This window comes from Crinia signifera, chromosome 12, assembly GCF_055691185.1.
Source record: "Crinia signifera chromosome 12, ASM5569118v1, whole genome shotgun sequence".
NCBI lineage: Eukaryota > Metazoa > Chordata > Amphibia > Anura > Myobatrachidae > Crinia > Crinia signifera.
The window spans coordinates 68,342,545-68,366,468 of record NC_139228.1 but is presented as its reverse complement, the minus strand read 5'-3'; the positions used below and the strand labels follow the sequence as shown (position 1 = coordinate 68,366,468).

General features: G+C 45.2%; 1 long non-coding RNA gene across 1 annotated transcript in view; it reads right to left on the bottom strand.

Annotated features, from left to right (window-relative positions):
* Positions 1–1,164: 1,164 nt before the first annotated feature.
* The window catches only part of LOC146049718 (uncharacterized), a 39,465-nt gene continuing 16,705 nt past the window's right edge, over positions 1,165–23,924 (bottom strand). The window contains exons 3-4 of the long non-coding RNA XR_014466190.1: positions 3,779–3,839; positions 1,165–1,486 (exon numbers count right to left, since the gene is read on the bottom strand). This is a non-coding gene — a long non-coding RNA (uncharacterized LOC146049718). The remainder of the gene's footprint in view (positions 1,487–3,778; positions 3,840–23,924) is intronic.

The window sequence follows — 23,924 nt, the reverse complement described above, 5'->3', positions numbered from 1 at the left end:
CACTTTGAGCTGTGCCCATTTTTACACTCAGGGGCCAGATGTATCAAGTTTCAAAAAGTGATAAAATGCAAAGTGATAATCAGCCAGCCAATCAGCTCCTACCTGTCATGTCACAGGCCAGGTTTGAAAAATAACAAGTGGTTGCTGATTAGCTCGTTGTTTATCACTCTCCACTTTATCGCTTTGTGGAGCTTGATACATCTGGCCCATTATGAGCTGTGACAGTTTTTACCTTCACTTTGAGCGGTGACAGTTTTTAGCCCACAAACTTACCACCACATCCCAGCCCAGTCCCTATCTGCTCCTACCTCCAATCTCTGTCTTCCCAGCTCCCTCTCTCCATATCCAGCAAGTTTGAAACAGATCAGTGTCCCTGTGAAACTTGCTTTCACTTTCTGTGATGACGTCTTTTAACACAAAAAGGAGTAATCTGGTCCGTCCAGTGTCCTCTAGTGGTCAGTGGCTGTACTTCACCTCATAGAGGTGAGAAATAGTTAGCCTTTTATAGTTATAGATTTGGGGGGGGGGGTGTTACTTCTGTATCATCCTAGCACGGCTGGATATCAGTCCCCGCCTCTCACCCCCTGTCCTAGCCCCTTTAGCACAAGGCGTACAGAATGTAATAATCCCATTGGCCAGCCTGGTTATAGATGCGTGAGCATTTGCAGAACGCATGCACAGTTGAACAGCAACGCAATCATGCAAAACGCGTTGACGTCCAACTCGACCTCGGTGGGCTGGACTTAACAGCAGCACGCTAACTTACTGGGGCAATTTTCTGAATTGCCCCCCCACTGTGTTACCGATTGTGCAGTGACCCCCGGTTTGTTGGGATTTATCACACGGCGATCCTCGGCAGCAGTGCGGACAGTAGCAGCGGCGACATGGGAAACCGATTCGCCTGTAATTCCCATCAAGCTGTTTATGTAATGTCATTTAGTAAATATTTTGCAGCTAAATAATAGGCCCAGACAGTATATGCTACACTATAAATATATCAGACATCTCCCTCTATTATTCCAGTAACCCTTCTGTAAGCTGAGAACCACAAACTGGAGCAAACCGTCACCGTTCGGTGCTGGAGCACAGACATTTACAGCTGGAGGCTCAGAGGAGGAAAGTTTGTCTTGTGTCAAAGGTTTAGTCGTAAGAATTTTGTGGACTTCTCAGATGCTTACTGCAAATGAAGCCGTGATCTTTGGCATTTGACACGAAATGCCAACGGTCTGCCGAAACACTTATTATTAACACATTTTGCTAGAAACAATGAATGTGGTTTTACACCTTCCGTGGACTCTATGTCCTCATCTGTGCCCTTCAGCAAGGTTTAGAAAAAAAATACTCATCTTTTACCTGTCTCAGCTTTTCAGCCTGGTCTTCAGAACATCCGACGACCGTGACAGAGCAAGACATGGGAGATATAGGGCGTAGCTCATGTAATGATTGTAAGTACTGAACTGCTAAGTCTGATCATGTAACGGCGTGGCTAAAAGCACAGAGAGAAGGAAGGGATGCACAGAATGAGCAGAGGAGTGCATACAGTAAGACAAAGTAATCTGCAAGGGCTCAACCACAAACTCATGGGCACCATGGCAAGATTCTGAAGCCCTAGAGATTTTATAGTGTAGCTGAGTAGGTTGCCTGGAATGTCGGTTTTCAATATACCGACATTGGCATCCGGCCAGCCGCCAGAAGCCAGAATCCTGATCGTTTAGCATGCGTGGCAGGCTAGCGTACAGCTGGGGAAGAGGATTGGATTTAGACAGTAGTGGGGGTACTTAAGGATTAGGTTGGAGGGGGGGGGTTAGGGTTATGCTGGGGGGAGGGGGGGCAGTTGGGCTTAGGCTGCTGCAAGGGAGGGTTAGGGTAAGGGGGTATAGAAGGAGGGTAAGCTTACTCCCTGTGACACCTGTCTCAGTACACTTAGATCGTGTCCGTGTCGACTATGTCATCTTTAGAGACAAAAGAACTTTAAAAACGAATGTCAACTTTTTTGACCTGCCCATTGTCGACCTAATGCTTGTCTAGACCTTCAAACCCTGTTGAGCTTAGTCATGTCAACCTATTTCTGATGTCGACCCAATGCATGTTGACCTAAATAGGGTTGATTCAATGACCCATACCCCACTGGATTTGCCGGTTACGTTGATCATAAATAATTGAAGTTGGTCGTGGGCCACCCACCTGCGGCTCCTCTGCAAGTGCCCCAGGGCAAACGTGGGAATAACTGTAGCGGCCAGCGTTACAAATGATTGCAGTATGATCTAACCATCGGGGTGTACACGCGCTTCGATTCTGACAGAAGCAAAATCGAATCGAAATCAAATGAATTTTAAGACTCTTTCGATCCGCATTCGATTCAAGTTCCCATTTTTTCTATAATCAAAAAGAAAATAATAGACTGTGCAGACAAGGAAATATCGAATTTGATCCAGTAAATCGAATGTGTGCACCGTGCCTTAAATGCACATCGATAACGATATCGAATGCAAAAAAAAAGAGTAAATCGAATGGAACGCAAAGGCCAAATCGTAAGGGGGTGAAATTTGGGAAATCGAAAGCAAATTGAATCTAAAGTAAAACGATGCTTGTGCACACACCAAAATATTGATTACATTTAAATAGAACACAATGGACCTTATACTTGTTCACAAATATCTATTTGCAGCCTTGGGTGCGGGGGACAAATCATTCGATGGTCGCCGACCATCGAATGATTTGGAACATATACGCAAAACTAAGACACTCTCAGGTGTCGTACTGTAGCTTTGCATGCTCCCTGTACGGGAACCCGGCGAGCACCTGGCATGTGGTGTCATCGCCCGCCCGCCTCAGCCGCGTCACTGTCTAATATACATTGGACTGCCCAGCGTTTTCATGGGAAAAAGGCGGTTAGTGAAGTTTTTTATCATCTTCACTGCCGGCATTAACCCCTTCAGTGGCACTCCCGGACAATTCACGGGAGAGCCACTGCCTGCGCTCCCTCCGCCGGGCAGCGCTGCTGAGCTGAGCGCTGCCCGGCCCTGCCTCCTTCCCCCGGCTGTCTGGTGTGACCTTGTAACGTAACACTGCACACAGCCGGGTTGCCAGGTGCAGGGCCAGGCAGTGGCTGATGGAGTGCTCAGTGGTGCTGCCTGGACCCAGGGGTTACAGTGGTGGGGTTGTTTTAGGAAGCGCTCCCCAGTAAAACTCACCCAATTGGGAGCACTCCACTGAAGGGGTTAATACTGTATATACACTGCAGTACATAGATACAGCAGACGCAACAGTCAGAATTGAACTCTTGGCGTGCGGCCCCGGGTGGTGGGAATGTGGAAGATTACTAACTGTGGATAATTGTACCAAAATAAATATATCTGGCACCAGTTACCAAACTGGTCACAATGATGGCCTCACAGCCAATCAGGCGACCGCCCAGAGTTTCAAATTCATCTGCTGCCGCTGCTGAGTCCCGCCGCCTGAAAGCGCTTCTTAACAGGGCTTTCAGGCTCCACCTCTCCGGTCCCCGCAACACAGCGCCCAGCGCTCAGGTGACCGCTCCACCGCCACCCCTCTTCCAGCACCCGATATCTCATCGCAGATGGCATGCGGCATCGGGTGCTGGAAAAAACACTGGGCACCACAAAAGATGCGATCAGATGCAACGGTCCCATCGCATCTTATCGCATAAGTGGTCGGGCACCATAAGTCCTGCCCATCACAATCTCTTTCCCATGTTTGCTCTTTTCTCCTGAACTCCATCTCCTCCCCTTAAACACGGTACCGGACCACATTTTACCTCCGTGCCGTGGAGTTACCTACAGAAGCAGAGGGCCACCACCGCATAAGTGTCCATATTCCTGTAAAAGAAAAGAAAAACAGTTTATAATCCAATATTATATAACAAAGAAGTAACTAGAAAATAATTAAACAGTAAGGCATGGGTTCTCAAACTGCGGCCCTCCAGATGTTGTGAAACTACAAATCCCAGCATGCCTTGCCACAGTTTTAACACTCCCTTATAGCAAAACTGTGGCAAGGCATGCTGGGATTTGTAGTTTCACAACATCTGGAGGGCCGCCGTTTGAGGACCCATGCAGTAAGGGATCAATTCACTAAATTCCCTATATTGTAGATGGGATGTTGCCCATAGAAACCAACCAGAGTCTATTGGGGAGGACAGAGAAAGGGTGTCTTTGGTTGGTGCACCAAAAGAGAATTTAATAATAAAACATGACTTTTATTGGTTTCATTAAAATAGTTGCGAAGATATAAAAAAACACGAAAAACACATAGCACAACATTGAGTGATTTAAAAAGGATATAATATATCCTCACCTAGTGGGACCCCACTTCACACTGTCCATGAATAATTTTATAAAGCACGGTGGTTGAAATTTAAGAGCTGGCTGGCTGGAGCCGTTAGTTCCACAGCCTGTGTGCTGACCGCAGAGCTGTGTCTGAGGTGTGCTGCCGTGCACTACCTCGCTCTTGCATGTCAGATCAGACAGATTCCTGTCTGATCTGACATGCAAGAGCGAGGTAGTGCACGGCAATTTCAACACCTGTCTACATGGATTAATGTAGCATGTACCCTCGCACAACTCTCTTCGCCCGCCTCACTCTGCTACCACTGTGTCGGCAGACTTTAACATTCCAAATTGGTGTCAATGTGGAAAAAAAAGTCAACCTTTCTCATGTCAACCTTTTGCTTGTTTCGGCATTTTAATCAATGTTGACTTTTGTCAGTGTTAACCTACTGACTTTCGACCAAGACCTGTATCTCTAACTCACAATCTCACTGTGCAGAGTAACTATGTATCCTACTCATAATGGGCCCTTATTCTGGTTCGTGCGGTACGGCCCGCGTGCGGCCGTACCGCCGATGTTTTCCGTCTGCACATGCGCAGAGGTCAATCTGCGCATGTGCAGGCGAATTCGCCGCACATAACGTTAGTACGCCGCAAAGGGGGCGTATAGGGGCGTGAGGGGCTTCATGCCCTCATTTCCCTATGTATACGCCCCGCGTTTCATGGGCGTTCCCATGCAAACGCGGGGCGTACGCATGGTAATGAGGCCATGACGCAACTCATGGGGGCGGAAAGCTGACGTCGCCGGATGTCAGCTTTCAGCCCCCATACAAGCTACCACACGGACGATTGTCCGTGTGGTCTCAGCTTGCGGGAGCTGCCGCGGCGTGCGGACCTGCCTTCGATGGTCGACGACCATCGAATGCAGGGGGCAGCTCCCACCATGGTGGAGGCGTACGCCTCCACCATTTTCATGCGGATCGGCAGCCGTCCGTGTACGGACGGCCGTGCCGATCCGTCTTGTAGGCGGGGATTCGTCTGGTGCGGTCGGAGCCGCATATGCGGCTCGACCGCACCAACCAGAATAAGGGCCAATATCACTGTCCAGAGTAACTGTGTATCTAACTCATAATATCACTGTCCAGGGTAACTGTGTATCTTACTCATAATATCACTGTCCAGGGTAACTATGTATCTTACTCATAATATCACTGTCCAAAGTAACGATGTATCTAACTCATAATATTACTGTCCAAAGTAACGATGTATCTAACTCATAATATCACTGTCCAGGGTAACTGTGTATCTTACTAATAATATCACTGTCCAGGGTAACTGTGTATCTTACTAATAATATCACTGTCCAGGGTAACTATGTATCTTACTCATAATATCACTGTCCAAAGTAACTATGTATCCTACTCATAATATCACTGTCCAGGGTAACTGTGTATCCTACTCATAATATCACTGTCCAAAGTAACGATGTATCTAACTCATAATATTACTGTCCAGAGTAACTATGTATCTAACTAACTCACAATCTCATTGTCCAGGGTAACTATGTTTCTTACTCATTATTAATAAGGTACATAGTCACCCTGGACAGTGATATTATGAGTAAGGTACATAGTCATCCTGGACTGTGATATTATGAGTAAGGTACATAGTATAGTGGCCCTGGACAGTGATATTAACCCCTTCCCGCCGCAGCCAGTTTTTGCCTTCCTGACAGAGCCCTTTTTTTCAAATCTGACATGTATCACTTAAGTGGGGATAACTTTTTTTTGCTTTTACTTATCCCAATGATTTTGAGATTGTTTTCTCGTGACATATTGTACTTCAAGTTAGTGGTAAATTTTGGTCGATACAGTCTGTGTTTTTTTGTGAAAAATACCAAAATGTCGTAAAACAATTGAAAATTTGGTACTTATGTAGTATCTGGGCTGCCGATTTTTTGATTGTATGCCTTAAGTTAAGGCATACAATCAGATGCGATGCGATGCGATGCGATGACCCGATTTTTCCATAGGATTCAATGTTAAAATGGACTGAGTCCATTTTAACATGGAATTCAATGGGAAAAAGGGGTCCTTTTCATACCCCTACTATCCAAGTGGGCATGGAGTTGGATATAAACCTGTGGCGAGCGTAGCGAGCCACCGAGCCCGAAGCGTGGCGAGCGAAGCGAGCCCCGCGAGGGGACGGTATTCTGTGTCCCCTCGCGGGGCTCGCTACGCTCGCCACGCTTCGGGCTCGGTGGCTCGCTACGCTCGCCACAGGTTTATATCCAACTCCATGCCCACTTGGATAGTAGGGGTATGAAAAGGACCCCTTTTTCCCATTGAATTCCATGTTAAAATGGACTCAGTCCATTTTAACATTGAATCCTATGGAAAAATCGGGTCCATCGCATCGCATCGCATCGCATCGCATGCGATTTGGTCGGGTGCGATGCGATGCGATGGACCCGATTTCAAAATCGGCAGCCCAGTTACTACATAAGTACCGAAAATTTTGCAATTTGCAAAATGTTAAATTTTCTGCTTGCGAGACAAATAATCATACCACTCAAAATAGTTAATAACTAACATAGACCTATGTCTACTTTATGTTTCCATCATTATTTCAACCTCCTTTTAATTTTTTTGGACACTAGGAGGCTTAAAATATGAATAGCAAATTCTCAAATTTTCAAGAAAATTTCAAACACTGATTTTTTTAGGGACCAGTTCAGTTCTGATGTGACTTTGAGGGACTTGTATGTGAGACACCCCCATAAATGATGCCATTTCAAAAACTGCACCCCTCACAGTATTCAAAACAGCATTTTGGAAGTTTGTTAACCCTTTAGGTGTTTCACAGGAATTAAAACAAAGTGTAGGTGAAATTTGAAAATTTAATTTTTTTTGCAGATTTTCAATTTTAATACATTTTTCTAAGGAACACAGTCGATTTTACTAGAGAAATGTGACTAAAAATTGATTCCCCCAATTCTTTTGTTTTCATAAATATCCTATATGTGGCCCTAGTGTGCACGTTGACCAAACCACAGGCTTCATAATAGAAGGAGCACCTACTTGATTTTGGAGCCTCCTTTTTATGAGATTATTTTTTAGGCACCATGTAGGTTTCTAGGCACCATAAGATGCTAAAAGTTAGGAACCCCCCCACAAGTGACCCCATTTTGCAAACTACACCCCTCAGGGAATTCATCTAGGAGTATAGTGTACATTTCAAACCCCCAGGGGTTTCACCAATTGTGGTACAACTGGGCTGTGAAAATGAAAAATTTAATTTTTTTACACAAAAATGCAGTTCTGGCTCAAAATTTTTCATTTTCACAAGGAATGAAGGAGACAAAGCACCCCAAAATCTGTGCCCCAATTTCTCCCGAGTACGGCAATGCCTCATATGTGACTAAAAAATACCATTTGGGTGTATGGCAGGACTCAGAAGGGAAGGAGTGATATTTGGATTTTGCAGCACACATTCTGGTGGAATGAATGGTGGGTGCTATGTCGCATTAGCAAGACCCCCGAAGCACCAATACAGTAAAACCCCCCCACAAGTGACCCCATTTTGCAAACTACACCCCTCAGGGAATTCATCTAGGGGTATAGTGTACATTTCAAACCCCCAGGGGTTTCACCAATTTTGGTACAACTGGGCTGTAAAAATGAAAAATTACATTTTATTACACAAAAATGCAGTTCTGGCTCAAAATTTTTCATTTTCACAAGGAATGAAGGAGACAAAGCACCCCAAAATCTGTGCCCCAATTTCTCCCGAGTACGGCAATGCCTCATATGTGACCAAAAAATACCATTTGGGTGCATGGCAGGACTCAGAAGGGAAGGAGTGATATTTGGATTTTGCCGCACAGATTCTGGTGGAATGAATGGTGGGTGCTATGTCGCATTAGCAAGACCCCCGAAGCACCAATACAGTGGAACCCCCCCACAAGTGACCCTATTTTGCAAACTACACCCCTCAGGGAATTCATATAGGGGTATAGTGTACATTTCAAACCCCCAGGGGTTTCACCAATTTTGGTACAACTGGGCTGTGAAAATGAAAAATTACATTTTTTACACAAAAATGCAGTTCTGGCTCAAAATTTTTCATTTTCACAAGGAATGAAGGAGACAAAGCACCCCAAAATCTGTGCCCCAATTTCTCCCGAGTACGGCAATGCCTCATATGTGACCAAAAAATACCATTTGGGTGCATGGCAGGACTCAGAAGGGAAGGAGTGATATTTGGATTTTGCAGCACACATTCTGGTGGAATGAATGGTGGGTGCTATGTCGCATTAGCAAGACCCCCGAAGCACCAATACAGTGGAACCCCCCCACAAGTGACCCTATTTTGCAAACTACACCCCTCAGGGAATTCATCTAGGGGTATAGTGTACATTTCAAACCCCCAGGGGTTTCACCAATTTTGGTACAACTGGGCTGTGAAAATGAAAAATTACATTTTTTACACAAAAATGCAGTTCTGGCTCAAAATTTTTCATTTTCACAAGGAATGAAGGAGACAAAGCACCCCAAAATCTGTGCCCCAATTTCTCCCGAGTACGGCAATGCCTCATATGTGACCAAAAAATACCATTTGGGTGCATGGCAGGACTCAGAAGGGAAGGAGTGATATTTGGATTTTGCAGCACAGATTCTGGTGGAATGAATGGTGGGTGCTATGTCGCATTAGCAAGACCCCCGAAGCACCAATACAGTGAAACCCCCCCACAAGTGACCCCATTTTGCAAACTACACCCCTCAGGGAATTCATCTAGGGGTATAGTGTACATTTCAAACCCCCAGGGGTTTCACCAATTGTGGTACAACTGGGCTGTGAAAATGAAAAATTACATTTTTTTACTCAAAAATGCAGTTCTGGCTCAAAATTTTTCATTTTCACAAGGAATGAAGGAGACAAAGCACCCCAAAATCTGTGCCCCAATTTCTCCCGAGTACGGCATTGCCTCATATGTGACCAAAAAATGGTAGGACTCATAAGGGAAGGAGTGATATTTGGATTTTGCAGCACAGATTCTGGTGGAATGAATGGTGGGTGCTATGTCGCATTAGCAAGACCCCCGAAGCACCAATACAGTGGAACCCCCCCACAAGTGACCCCATTTTGCAAACTACACCCCTCAGGGAATTCATCTAGGGGTATAGTGTACAATTCAAACCCCCAGGGGTTTCACCAATTGTGGTACAACTGGGCTGTGAAAATGAAAAATTACATTTTTTTACACAAAAATGCAGTTCTGGCTCAAAATTTTTCATTTTCACAAGGAATGAAGGAGACAAAGCACCCCAAAATCTGTGCCCCAATTTCTCTTGAGTACGGCAATGCCTCATATGTGACCAAAAAATACCATTTGGGTGCATGGCAGGACTCAGAAGGGAAGGAGTGATATTTGGATTTTGCCGCACAGATTCTGGTGGAATGAATGGTGGGTGCTATGTCGCATTAGCAAGACCCCCGAAGCACGGTGAAATGATGAACCTAATAATCCATAGATGTGTGGTATATTTTAAAGCACTCCTTCATACATAGGCCGGGTTTGTCGGGGCAAGTTTCACAGTGGAAAATAGTTTGCTTTCGTATTCCCTTTTTATAGCAAACTTTGCACCTTTTTTGTGTCCTGCCCTTTTTTCTAGTGGAGGGGATTTCGTTAGGAAAATGCTGCCCTGATACAATACGGGGGCCAGTACTAGAAGTACTGGGGCCAGTACTAGAAGTACTGGGGCCCTCTGCCTGCTGGTTCCCAAATATTAGGCCCTTTATGACTTCCTCTTGAAAGTGCATAAATGTCCCCGTCTGGCTGGTAGAACGGAATAGTACGTAAGCGTTATACAGTGCCATCTGGATGATATACACGGCCAGCTTCTTATACCAGATTTTTGTTTTCCGCAGGGCACTGTACGGCTTCAGTACCTGATCTGAAAGATCCACTCCGCCCATGTACTTATTGTAATCAAGGATACAAATAGGTTTTGAGGTGTGGGTACTGGTACCTCGTACAGGGACGGAGGTGGTACTGTCTCCGTGAATTGTTGTCAGTATAAGGACATCCCTCTTGTCCTTATATTTGACCAACAACATATTTTCGGTGCATATTCCCCTGCTTTTACCCTTTCTCAGTAATTGGGCAACGTGCGTTTTTGGGAGGCCTCTTTGGTTCTTGCGCACAGTACCGCAAGCTGCTGTACCTCTTGAACCAAGGGCCTTAAACAGGGGGATGCTGGTGTAAAAGTTATCCACATAGAGGTGATAACCCTTATCCAGGAAGGGGTGCACTAAATCCCAGACAATCTTTCCACTAACACCTACGAGGGAGGGGGGGCATTCTGGCGGTTCAATTCTTGTGTCCTTCCCTTCATATACCCTAAACCTGTGGGTGTACCCTGAGGTGCTTTCACACAGCTTATACATTTTTATGCCATACCTTGCCCTCTTATTGGGAAGGTACTGGCAGAATTTAACCCTTCCTTTAAAATGTATAAGTGACTCGTCTACACAAATGAATTTTTGGGGGATGTACATCTCAGCAAATTTGGCGCTGAAATGATCAATGACCGGCCTGACTTTAAATAGCCGGTCAAAGGTGGGATCATCTCTGGGTGGGCACTGTGCATTATCGTTGTAATGCAAAAATTTAAGGATCGTCTCAAAACGAGTCCGGGTCATGGCCATACGGTAAAGTGGGGTGCTGTACAGAACATCTGTACTCCAACATTGCCTAATTTCTGGCTTTTTAACTATGCCCATATGTAACACCAGACCCCAAAACGTCATCATCTCTACTGCATCTACAGGGGTCCACCTAGCAAATGATGACGTGGGGTTTTGGGCAATAAACTGCTGGGCATATAAATTACTTTGGTCCCCCATTAAATTTATAAAATCATCAGAGAAAAAGACTTTGAAAAAGTCAATTTCTTTGAGGCCTGTACTATCAAATTGGATTCCTGGGTTGGCCAAAAACTCAGGAACCTGGGGCTCAAAATTGTCTGGTGGTGGGGTCCATACGAGATCAATCATTGGGGGGGGGGTGTCTCAGCTGCTCTACGGGGGCGTCTTTGAGGGGGTCCCTCATCACTAGAGGAGGAAGAGGAGCTTAAGACAAATGCCAATTCATCGCTTACTTCACTGGCTGTGTCAGTGTCAGAGGCAAGAAGGGCATATGCCTCCTCCGCTGAAAACAGTCTTTGCGATGATTGGGACATTTTTATTATTTTTAAGTGTAGTGTATAGTGTAGGGGGGGGGGTACAAACTTTATTTCAACATGGGGGGTATGTAGTGTGTATGTAGTGCTTTAACACGTGTAAGTTAAAAGAAAAAAAAAAAAGCTCCTGCGCCAAAAATTGAGCACAGATGTTGGTCAGTAACGTCCGTCACTGATCAGCGCTCAGCGGGCACAGGACACCCACAAAAGCACCGTGGGTGTAAAAACAATTTAAAAAAAAAATCCCACAGCACTCTCCAAAAAAATAAAATAAAAAAAAACTGCTGATGAGGCAAAGGCAACAGAAATTTTATAAAAAAAAAAATATTAGATCAACCCTGTGCCAAAAATGCTGATCAGTGATGTCCGTCACTGATCAGCGCTCAGCGGGCACAGGACACCCACAAAAGCACCGTGGGTGTAAAAACAATTAAAAAAAAAAATCCCACAGCACTCTCCAAAAAAATAAAAATAAAAAAAAACTGCTGATGAGGCAAAGGCAACAGAAATTTTATCAAAAAAAAAATATTAGATCAACCCTGTGCCAAAAATGCTGATCAGTGATGTCCGTCACTGATCAGCGCTCAGCGGGCACAGGACACCCACAAAAGCACCGTGGGTGTTAAAACAATTTAAAAAAAAAATCCCACAGCACTCTCCAAAAAAAAAAAAAATTTAAAAAAACTGCTGATGAGGCAAAGGCAACAGAAATTTGATAAAAAAAAAATATTAGATCAACCCTGTGCCAAAAATGCTGATCAGTGATGTACGTCACTGATCAGCACTCAGCGGGGACAGGACACCCACAAAAGCACCGTGGGTGTAAAAACAATTTAACCCCACAGCACTCTCCAAAAAAAAAAAACTGCTGATCAGTGATGCAACACTGATTAGCAGTGAGGGGCAGCAGGCACACAACTGTGGGTGCAACCTGACAGGGTATATATATATAAAAAAAAAAAACCTGCACCCCAAAAAAGGTGCTGATGAGTTACTTTATACTAATCAGCACAAAAGGGGGGCAGCAGGGGGCAGCAGATACAAAATTATATCACACAATTTCTGACACAATGACGCTGCTGCAGCAGCAGCAGCAGCAGCAACACTCGCACCAGGAAGTCACAGGAGCTGGCAGCACGGATGCCACCAACGCTGATCAGGTCAGTATAGGGCACAGATGGGCACGGAGACCGCTCTGCACGCTGTTCCTGACCGGAATGGCGGCTGCAGAGCTGTCTCCGGTATTTTCTATGTGGTGTAATGGCTGTGATTGGTCCGTCGCTCCGACGGACCAATCACAGCCTTTTGGGGGCAGGTGGGGTGAGGTGGGGTGACACCAGTGTCACCCTTACACCCGGTGGTGATTGGTGCTGTACTTAACAGCACCAATCACCAACGATCCCTGTGTCACTGGCGAACGTTATTCGCCGGTACACAGAAAACGCTGTAATTGGCTGTTCACATTGAACAGCCAATCACAGCGATCGCCGATGGGCGGGGGCATCGCTGCCCCCCCTGGGCAATGAGGGAAGATGTCTGCTGTCAGGGACAGCAGACATCGTCCCTCTGTCACCGCGTCTATAGACGCGGTGACAGTTAAATGGCATGACGTACATTTATGCCATGTGTCGGGAAGTACATCCCGACCATGACGTAAATGTACGTCAAATGTCGGGAAGGCGTTAAAAATAAGATACAGGGCAGTGATGAGTGCTGCTGCGCACTCCTGCATCATCGTTGCCGGCTGCTGCTCATGTGCTGGCATTACCAGCAGATGAGCAGCTTTGTGGATGGCTTTCCATAGCGCTGCACTATGGAAAACCATCCGCCCCCCGCTGACGGCGCCGAGCAGGAGGAAAGCCACTTCGTGTGTATGGGCCTTTACTCATAATATCACTGTCCGGAGTAAATATGTATCTCCTACTCATAATATCACTGTCCGGAGTAAATATGTATCTCCTACTTATATAATATCACTGTCCGGAGTAAATATGTATCTCCTACTTATATAATATCACTGTCCGGAGTAAATATGTATCTCCTACTTATAATATCACTGTCCGGAGTAAATATGTATCTCCTACTTATAATATCACTGTCCGGAGTAAATATGTATCTCCTACTTATAATATCACTGTCCGGAGTAAATATGTATCTCCTACTTATATAATATCACTGTCCGGAGTAAATATGTATCTCCTACTTATAATATCACTGTCCGGAGTAAATATGTATCTCCTACTTATAATATCACTGTCCGGAGTAAATATGTATCTCCTACTGATATAATATCACTGTCCGGAGTAAATATGTATCTCCTACTTATATAATATCACTGTCCGGAGTAAATATGTATCTCCTACTTATAATATCACTGTCCGGAGAAAATATGTATCTCCTACTTATAATATCACTGTCCGGAGTAAATATGTATCTCCTACTTATAATATCACTGTCCGGAGTAAATATGTATCTCCTACTTATATAATATCACTGTCCGGAGTAAATATGTATCTCCTACTTATAATATCACTGTCCGGAGTAAATATGTATCTCCTACTTATAATATCACTGTCCGGAGTAAATATGTATCTCCTACTTATAATATCACTGTCCGGAGTAAATATGTATCTCCTACTGATATAATATCACTGTCCGGAGTAAATATGTATCTCCTACTTATATAATATCACTGTCCGGAGTAAATATGTATCTTCTACTTATATAATATCACTGTCCGGAGTAAATATGTATCTCCTACTTATAATATCACTGTCCGGAGTAAATATGTATCTCCTACTCATAATATCACTGTCCGGAGTAAATATGTATCTCCTACTTATATAATATCACTGTCCGGAGTAAATATGTATCTCCTACTTATAATATCACTGTCCGGAGTAAATATGTATCTCCTACTTATAATATCACTGTCCGGAGTAAATATGTATCTCCTACTTATAATATCACTGTCCGGAGTAAATATGTATCTCCTACTTATAATATCACTGTCCGGAGTAAATATGTATCTCCTACTTATAATATCACTGTCCGGAGTAAATATGTATCTCCTACTTATATAATATCACTGTCCGGAGTAAATATGTATCTCCTACTCATAATATCCATCTCCTACTCATAATATCCCTGTCCGGAGTAAATATGTATCTCCTACTTATAATATCACTGTCCGGAGTAAATATGTATCTCCTACTTATAATATCACTGTCCGGAGTAAATATGTATCTCCTACTTATAATATCACTGTCCGGAGTAAATATGTATCTCCTACTCATAATATCACTGTCCGGAGTAAATATGTATCTCCTACTTATATAATATCACTGTCCGGAGTAAATATGTATCTCCTACTTATAATATCACTGTCCGGAGTAAATATGTATCTCCTACTTATATAATATCACTGTCCGGAGTAAATATGTATCTCCTACTTATATAATATCACTGTCCGGAGTAAATATGTATCTCCTACTTATAATATCCCTGTCCGGAGTAAATATGTATCTCCTACTTATAATATCACTGTCCGGAGTAAATATGTATCTCCTACTCATAATATCACTGTCCGGAGTAAATATGTATCTCCTACTCATAATATCACTGTCCGGAGTAAATATGTATCTCCTACTTATAATATCACTGTCCGAAGTAAATATGTATCTCCTACTTATATAATATCACTGTCCGGAGTAAATATGTATCTCCTACTTATATAATATCACTGTCCGGAGTAAATATGTATCTCCTACTTATAATATCACTGTCCGGAGTAAATATGTATCTCCTACTTATAATATCACTGTCCGGAGTAAATATGTATCTCCTACTTATATAATATCACTGTCCGGAGTAAATATGTATCTCCTACTTATAATATCACTGTCCGGAGTAAATATGTATCTCCTACTTATAATATCCCTGTCCGGAGTAAATATGTATCTCCTACTTATAATATCACTGTCCGGAGTAAATATGTATCTCCTACTTATAATATCCCTGTCCGGAGTAAATATGTATCTCCTACTCATAATATCACTGTCCGGAGTAAATATGTATCTCCTACTTATAATATCCCTGTCCGGAGTAAATATGTATATCCTACTCATAATATCACTGTCCGGAGTAAATATGTATATCCTAGTCATAATATCACTGTCCGGAGTAAATATGTATCTCCTACTTATAATATCACTGTCCAGAGCACTACATTATAGACAGAAACCATTGTCCAAATAAACAGAAACACCATGGTACAAGAAAACCGGCTTCTTTCAGACGACTGCATCCTGCAAACAACACAAAAATTTTGCCTTGCACCTCTGGTTTTTGTGCTACCTGGTAATTTATATTATCTGGTAAAGATATCTCGTTGGTGTTTTGTCTAATACAGACGCTTTCTGTTCCCCTGTCATCAGCAGCGAGGAATTGCTGCCATTATACAATATTATCCCTCCGCACTGCGCACCTGATGGATTTCGCAGGCTTAGAACATTGGGGCTTTCTTGGCTTTCTTCATGCCGTAATTCAGGACAGTTCCAATTCTTCAAATATTTTGCAAGGAGATACTCAAAAGAAATGTAATATGTGCTGAATTCTGAGCATGCAATGCAATATATCCCACCAGGTACACATTAAAATGATGTTTTTCTGTTTAAAGATGGTCCAATCATCTGAACCCTGGGTGAGCTGTGTTGTCACCAATCTAATTGTGTCCTTGTGAATGGTTCAGAGTGGGTTGTCTACCCAAAGATCTGCGTGCATTCGCAAAAATGTGTAAATTAACAGTATATAACGCAATCAGATTGCAGGTAATTGCCAGATGGCATAGACAATAAGTACCAAGAGGGTGACTGCTGTAACATGTCCATAGAAGCATATTCCCAAATAGGAATATTTTAATGACAACACTTTTGATGCCCCAACACCAATTGAGCCAGAAGCAGCGTGTGCATGGTAACATCCCCATTAATTAATGTGCATCAGTTGTAGTGGTGTCACATACAGTGGCTTCATTGTTTGCAACCAATCACACACAGCTGTCACTATCATTTTACAACAGTATTAGAACTCAAATCAGACTCCCTTTATGGGGTTACATTTGCCATTTTAGTTGCATTCGTTGTTCATTTCCATGCCCACTTATCAAGACTCCATATGCCAGCCCCAGTTTCAGCTTCCTAGTCTCCTACAGGCTCAAGTCACATTTGAGATGGAAATATACACTGTACCTGTCCCACATCATTTACACTCCACTGTACCTGTTCCCCTTCACTATACCTCACCATACCTGTCCTCCATCATTACACCTCACCATACCTGTCCTCCATCATTACACCTCACTGTACCTGTCCCACATCATTTACACCCCACTGTACCTGTACCCCTTCACTATACCTCACCATACCTGTCCTCCATCATTACACCTCACCATACCTGTCCTCCATCATTTACACCCCACTGTACCTGTACCCCATCACTATACCTCACCATACCTGTCCTCCATTATTACACCTCACTGTACCTGTCCCACATCACTATACCTCACATACCAGTCCTCCATTATTACACCTCACCGTACCTGTACCACATCATTTACACCTCACTGTACCTGTACCCCTTCACTATACCTCACCATACCTGTACCACATCATTATACCTCACCATACCTGTCCTCCATCATTACACCTCACCGTACCTGTACCACATCACTATACCTCACATACCAGTCCTCCATCATTACACCTCACCGTACCTGTCCCACATCACGACACCTCACCGTACCTGTCCCACATGACGACACCTCACCGTACCTGTCCCACATCACGACACCTCACCGTACCTGTCCCACATCACGACACCTCACCGTACCTGTCCCACATCACGACACCTCACCGTACCTGTCCCACATATTTACACCTCACCGTACCTGTCCCACATCATTACACCTCACCGTACCTGTCCCACATCATTACACCTCACCGTACCTGTTCCACATCATTACACCTCAATGTACCCGTCGCCCCTCATTACACCTCACCATACCTGTCCCACATCATTACACCTCACCGTACCTGTCCCACATCATTACACCTCACCGTACCTGTCCCACATATTTACACCTCACCGTACCTGTCCCACATATTTACACCTCACCGTACCTGTCCCACATATTTACACCTCACCGTACCTGTCCCACATCATTACACCTCACCATACCTGTCCCACATCATTACACCTCACCGTACCGGTCCCCCATCATGAACCTCACTGTGCCTGTCCCCACATCACCGTACCTGTCCCCCATCATGACACCTCACCGTACCTGTCCCACATATTTACACCTCACCGTACCTGTCCCACATCATTACACCTCACCATACCTGTCCCACATATTTACACCTCACCGTACCTGTCCCACATCACGACACCTCACCATACCTGTCCCACATCATTACACCTCACTGTACATGTTCCCCATCATGACACCTCACCACACCTGTCCCCCATCATGACACCTCACCGTACCTGTCCCACATCATTTACACCTCACTGTACATGTTCCCCATCAAGACACCTCACTGCACCTGTCCCCATCAAGACACCTCACTGTACCTGTCCCACATCATTGACACCTCACCGTACAGTACCTGTCCCCCATCATGACACCTCGCCATACCTGTCCCACATCATTACACCTCACCATACCTGTCCGCCATCACGACACCTCGCCATACCTGTCCCGTATCACGACACCTCACCGTACCTGTCCCACATCATTACACCTCACCGTACCTGTCCCACAATACACCTCACCATACCTGTCCCACATTACACCTCACCATACCATCCCACATCATTACACCTCACCATACCTGTCCCACATTACACCTCACCATACCATCCCACATCATTACACCTCACCATACCTGTCCCACATTACACCTCACCATACCATCCCACATCATTACACCTCACCATACCTGTCCCACATTACACCTCACCATACCTGTCCCACATTACACCTCACCATACCATCCCACATCATTACACCTCACCATACCGGTCCCGCATCATTACACCTCACATCATTCCAACTCACAATACCTGTCCCACATTACACCTCACCATACCCGTCCCACATCATTACACCTCATCCTATGCCTCCACTGTATGAATCCTGACAGAGCAATGAGTGTTGACTAAAATTCTCCCAGGCAGCGAGCAGGGGAGAGAGGAGGCCCTGAAAATACTTCATTTATTTTCAGACAGTGTTTCATGACGTTAATGAGCCGGCCAGGTCATGGGGTCTTTGACATTGCTTTTCTGTTAATAGGATTTTGGTTGCAAGAATGTCAATTTAAAATATCTGTAGCCTTCTTTATGTAAATACAGATATGGGTTTATTTACCCAGCGTTTTCCTCCGGATAAAGGGGATTTTCCATAATTGGCAGTTCCCTTTCTAAAATCCAAGATACATTCACAGAGAAAAAAACAATCCCTGTCTGCCTCTATAAACGTACTTTGCCAATATACCCCCATGACCCTCTCCCCGGGCCTGACAGGGGAACACAATGCCAACCTTTTCGCAGGTGTCCAATGTTTTTTCTATTGTGTACGCGTCAGACTTGCTCTACACATGTGCCGCCATATATTAAAGATTGTGGTCATAGTACAGATCTGGATGCAGAATGATTGACAGGTGATGAGTGTTACAGGGGGATGGCGAGTAAAATGCAGGTGTGTTGTGGCTAGCACCTGAGCACCCTGCACCCAGTAGTAATGGTCCAAGTGGGTGACTGGCAAAGCTACACACACTTACCAATCTGCCACTCAATATGTCCATCCAGACAGCACAACTGGGTGGGCATTTAAATGTATTCGCCCAATAATTGTCAATATAATGGGGGGAATTTACTAAGATGTGTATTCTACTTTACAAGTGATATTGCTATTGGCAACCAATCAGATCCTGTTTACTATCTTCTAGAGGGTGCTAAATAAATAAGAAGTAGATTCTGATTGGTCGCCCATAGCAACATCACATGTGAAGTAAATTTCCCCCAATGAACGGTATTGCATACTGTGTACCCAGCATTAGTTCCAAGGGACATTCTGAGCAATCGAAAGGGTTGTTCAGTACTTAGGGGGTTATTCAGATCTGATTGCTGGGCAGCTCATTTGCAGAGCGCTGCAATCAGATCACCGCCGCCCCACCAGAGTGATATCTCACCCTGTGCAAGACTGCAAAAAGCTTATGAAAATATTGTTGGCCCGGGTCTGCTCCCTCCTCCCCTTTGCATGGAGCTGGGCAGTGGGGAGAGAGTTGACAGGCTGCTGCCGCAGCACATCCTATCTCCTCAGCTCAGCACATGCTGCTCAATGCCGTGTGATGAGCTGGGAGAGACAGCTGCAGCTTTTCCTCTCGCGCTCTCTTTTTTTTTTTCAAGGTGGGGTGGCCACGCCCCTTCCCAAAGGCTACACCTCCTCCATTGCAAGGCCGACTTGTCGCCGCCCCCATCTGTGGATAACCCAGGACTTACTTTGTGCTGACTTCACACACTCTCCCTCCAAACACAAGGGCACACCTGCGGTTTCCCTGACATTCCCAAAAAACTCCCGTCACCTCCCCCAAACGCTGGCTTCCTGTAAATCAACTTGCGTATGGCCATCGATAAATAAATGAAAACCTAGGATTTTATCGCAGGATGGCATCCTGCTCTTCATATAGAAATACAGGTCAGCGGGCCCCCTGCACAAAATTATATAGTAAAAGATATCGCTCAGAAGGGACTTTGAGTGATATCTTCTACTATAGCCTCTTCTGTGTATACTCAATATCCTTAACGATGCACGCTCCCGCACGTCATTAACGTTTAACCTTTCCCCTCTGCTGGACACGCAGGTCAATTTGGCTATATAGGTGCTGGTGACATCACTGAACGTTATAGTTTACAGATACGGTGTGTATGGGGCTATAGTCTCCACATTTAGAACAAGTCAGTGGATAAAGGGGGGACAACTATTTTTTAGGTATATAAGTGAAAGGAGAAAAACAAAAAGTGGAATAATAAGACTAAAAACAGAGAGGGGGGCAATGTAATAGCAGATCATAATAATTATTTCTGCTCAGTATTCACTGCTGAAAGAGAGGGGAAAGGGCGACAGTTAATTTGCAAGTATAGTCAGAAAACTGAGGGAGAGACAAGTACATTTACAGAGGAGAAAGTCCTCACAGAACTCTCAAAACTGAAAGTGGATAAATCAATGGGGCCAGATGGGATACATCCAAGGATACTAAAAAAACTTAAAGGGGAGCTGGTAAAACCAATAACAGAATTATTCAACCAGTCACTAGCTACTGGGGTAATCCCAGAGGACTGGAAACAGCTAATGTAGTCCCACTGCACAAAAGTGGAAGAAAGGAAGAGGTAAGCATATATCGACCAGTGAGCCTTACATCAGTAGTAGGGAAATTGATGGAAACACTCTTAAAACAAAGAGTTGTAGAATATCTCAAAACCAGCAATTTACAGGATCTGAAACAGCATGGGTTTACTGGGGGAAGATCATGTCAAACAAATCTTATTGACTTTTTTGACTGGGTGACTAAAGTAATAGATCAAGGCGGGGCTTTAGATGTAGCTTATCTAGACTTTAGTAAGGATTTTGACACTGTCCTACATCGCAGACTGTTAAATAAACTTGAAAGCTTGGGATTGGATTCTAAAGGCCCCCATACACTAGGGCGACTTGTCCTTAGGACAAGTCGCCCCCGACTTCCCCCTGAGCTTCCCCGGCTGCTCCCCGGGGGAGCTTGATTAGATTGGCACTTGATGTGCCATTTTTTACATGTGATAACTTGTCTCGATTTATCACATGTAAAAAACCCGGGGAGCAGGGGGGGGCTACAGAGGTGGGAGCAGGGGGGCTGGGGATGCTGCGGGGGACACGTCTGTGTCCCCCGCTGCTGGGGACGCTGCGGGGGACAGCGTCTGTGCTGCGAGGCGGTAGAGGGAGCAGGGGGGGCTGGGGACGCTGCGGGGGACACGTCTGTGTCCCCCGCTGCTGGGGACAGCGTCTGTGCTGCGAGGCGGTAGAGGGAGCAGGGGGGGCTGGGGACGCTGCGGGGGACACAGGCGGCATAAAGCCGGGCAGGGGGAGCCGGCCGGGAGCTGTCAGTAATGAATAAAAAAAAAAGCCCATACAATGAATGGGCAGCCTGTGATTGGCTGCTGAGCGCTCTCTCAGCCAATTGCTGACTGGCTGAGAGAGCGCTCAGCCAATCACAGGCCGCCCATTCATTGTATGGGCTTTTTTTTTTTTATTCATTACTGACAGCTCCCGGCCGGCTCCCCCTGCCCGGCTCTATGCCGCCTGTGTCCCCCGCAGCGTCCCCAGCCCCCCCCTGCTCCCTCCACCGCCGCGCCGCCCCACTAGGTCCCAAGTCGGGTGGTCGGACGTGCAGCAGGTCCGACCACCCGACGCAGATCCGATGCGCACGGGACCGCGCATCGGATCTTAGGGGACATCAAAACTAGCCGATTTTGGTCCGATTTCGGCCAGATCCGACTGATCTGGCTGAAATCTGACCAAAATCGGCTAGTGTATGGGGGCCTTAAGATAGTTAAATGGATAAGAGCGTGGTTGCAGGACAGAAAACAGAGAGTTGTAGTAAACGGAGCACAGTCAAAGGAGGGAAAGGTTACAAGTGGAGTACCCCAGGGATCTGTACTTGGACCGGTGCTTTTAATATCTTTATTGGTGATATTGCAAATGGAATTGAGGGTAAAATGTGCCTTTTTGCAGATGACACAAACGTATGCAACAGGGTAGACACACCAGGAGTGGTAAAATAAATGATTGATGATCTAGGTAGATTAGAGGAATGGTCAAGAGCATGGCAACTACAGTTTAATGGCAAAAAATGCAAAATCATGCACTTGGGTCTCAGAAATCCAAAGACTAGATATAGTATAAATGGCACTATAATGGAAACTACGGAGGAAGAGAGTGATCTAGGTGTCACTATTTCAGGGGACTTAAAGGCAGGTAGGCAATGTAACAAAGCAATAAAGAAGGCAAGTCAGATGCTTGGTTGCATAGGGAGAGGTATCAGCAATAGAAAGAAAGAAGTAATAATGCTACTGGATAGGTCATTGGTACGACCTCATCTAGAGTATTGTGTTCAGTTCTGGAGGCCATATCTCCAGAAGGATATAAATACATTAGAGACTGTACAAAGAAGGGCAACTAAAAAGGTGCATGGCCTACATCACAAAACGTACCAGGAAAGACTAAAAGATCTTAATATGTATACTTTAGAGCAGAGAAGGGAAAGGGGGGAAATGATAGAAACTTTCAAATATATCAAGGGTTTTAACAACGTACAGGTGGGAGACATTCTTCACAAGAAGAGGAGCAGCAGAACACGAGGACATGCACTGACACTGGAGGGAGGAAGATTCATGGGAAATTTGAGGAAGAATTACTTCACAGAAAGAGTAGATAGTAGTAGATAAGTGGAATAGCCTCCCATCAGAGGTGGTAGAGGCAAATAAGTAGTACAATTTAAACATGCTTGGGATAGGCATATTGATATCCTTACAAAAAAATAAGGATCCTATATGGTTTGAGGTAACATGTTTAAAAAAGGGGCAGACTAGATGGGCCAAGTGGTTCTTATCTGCCGTCAAATTCTATGTTTCTAAAGGCCCCCATACACTATACGATTTTGGGACGATTTCATCCGATTTCGGCACTTTGGGCCGATAACCAGATGAAATCGCCCCAAAATCGCAGGTGTGTGATGTATGATCCGATCCGATGCGCGGTCCCGTGCGCATCGGACCGGATCAGGGAGGTCGGACGGTCAGCACATAAGATCATCCGACCTCCCTGTATGCTATGCATATGCCTGCCCACCTGTCAGGCATATGCATGCAGACACCGGGGGGCGGGGGAGCACGGCGGGCAGACACACTGACCTGGCCGGCTGTGATCACAGATAGCAGCGGCAGTAGTGGGGGCGGGCGGCGGCAGTAGTGGGGGCGGGCGGCAGCTCACAAATAAGTTCCCGGCGGGTGATGCTGACCTGGCCGGCATGCTGTGGTCTCAAATACAGTAGTAGCGCTGCCGCTGCGGGACGCACAGCGGCGGCTATTAGATTTTCAAAATAGCTGTCAAATGACCGGCCGTTCTGTGATTGGCTGAGAGAGCCCTCAGCCAATCACAGAACGGCCGGTCATTTGACAGCTATTTTGAAAATCTAATAGCCGCCGCTGTGCGTCCCGCAGCGGCAGCGCTACTACTGTATTTGAGACCACAGCATGCCGGCCAGGTCAGCATCACCCGCCGGGAACTTTTGTGAGC